We start from the raw sequence: 1,640 nt of genomic DNA, 5'->3' as shown, positions 1-1,640 counted from the left end.
TAAAAATAAAATAAATAATAAAACCATACATTTTAAATATTATTCTCGCCGTCACCTTTTCTCTCCCCTTTTCTCCTTCTCCCCTCCTTTCTTCAACACGTCCCTCTATCCTTCCCTCCTTTCTCCATTCTCTGCGTTTGATCCCCAGTGTATTCCAGCCTCCAGGCAACACGAGTCACTGCGTCCGCCTGAGGCAGGTCAGGGAAGGGACGCGAGGTGGCGCTGTCTCCGGATTCTGTGAGCGGCAGCGCTCTGGGCCCGGCTGGTCTTGTATCATTTCGGTGACCTTCGCTCCAGTCTGTGACTGGGCCACACTCGGGGTGTAAATTAGGATCCTCGCTGAAGGGGCGGGACCCTGAGAGACTTTTTCCTGGTCCCTTAGTTGTGGGTTTTCCTGCGGGCGGTGGAGCCCGTTTCCATCAGAACCGCCCAGAGGCGGGCGCTGCCTTCCAGGGGTGACGCAGCAGCAGGAAGCGTTTGCGGATCCTGGAACCGTGGGCGGCCCAGGGAAGGGACTGAGGCGCATTTCCCTACTCACCCGGATCCGAATCCACCGCGGTGCTGTTTCAAGAGAGTCAGATTCCAGATCGCGCTCCAGCCCGGACTTGGAATTCCTGCCCCGCGGGTCTGCATTTCACAGCAGCAGGTGTGAGTGACCCGCAGCTGGAGACCAGAAGCCTGAAGGCAGCTCGGCCCTCCCCAGCCCGCAGCGCCGTTATTCTGTTTCTACATCAGTAAACACTTGTCATTTTTCCGTAGCCCGGGGCTGGGTGACGAGTGATCCCAGTCCTCGCAGTGAACTCCGGGCCGCAGACTTGAAAACGCGCGCGGGCTCCCAGCGCAGCCCCGTCCTGAGATACACAGGCGACCCGCGACCGCACTGGGCAGTTTCCCTTTCTTTTCCGGACCCAGCAATGGCGCCTAAAGTCTACGAGGAGAAAACCGCCTGTGTGCTGGTAAGTCCAGGGATCTAAGGCAAGAGCTGAGGGAGAAAACGTAGCTGATGGGCCTGGGAAGAAGCAGCTGGAGGTTGGGTAGAGGGGGAAGGCTTTGGGCAGAAAAGAGCTGGGAGGTTTGGTTGGGGAGGGGCAGCCAGGATTAGACCCTGGGGAGCCGCTCACCGGAAGTCCAAGGTCATCACGGCCTCCCCTGTCCCATAAAGGGAGGGATTGGCTTCTTGTCTTGTCGCGATCACATCTAAATGCGTTGGAACAAGCTTTACATATTATTATTATCATCACCATCATTGAAGTATTAAAAGTCTTTTTGGGGGTGAGCTAAATGAGACCCTTTGCTGGACCTGGCGCAGGGAGAAAAAGTCCTTGAGAGAGGATAGACGCTGTGGAGGGAAGGGCTTGGGACCAGTGTCAGGAGAGCTGGGTCCATCTCCCTCTACCCTCACTACCCTTGTGACCTTCAGCAGTGTAAATAATCCCTCTAAGGTGGGGACAGGACACCAGTCCCTGCTGTGCTCAATAAATTATGATGATCAAAATAAATAATCAGTGAATGAATATGGATGGGAAAACTGAGTAATTGTTAAAACTCTGTGATGTATGACATTTTCATCTACAGAAAAGTGTAGGCTAGGGGTCTTGGAGAATGGTTAGTAATCATAGGTAGAGTTCCATTTAAAAAAT

Source organism: Mandrillus leucophaeus, unplaced genomic scaffold (genome assembly GCF_000951045.1).
Source record: "Mandrillus leucophaeus isolate KB7577 unplaced genomic scaffold, Mleu.le_1.0 Scaffold1594, whole genome shotgun sequence".
Classification (NCBI taxonomy): Eukaryota; Metazoa; Chordata; class Mammalia; order Primates; family Cercopithecidae; genus Mandrillus; species Mandrillus leucophaeus.
This window is presented reverse-complemented; position numbering follows the sequence as displayed.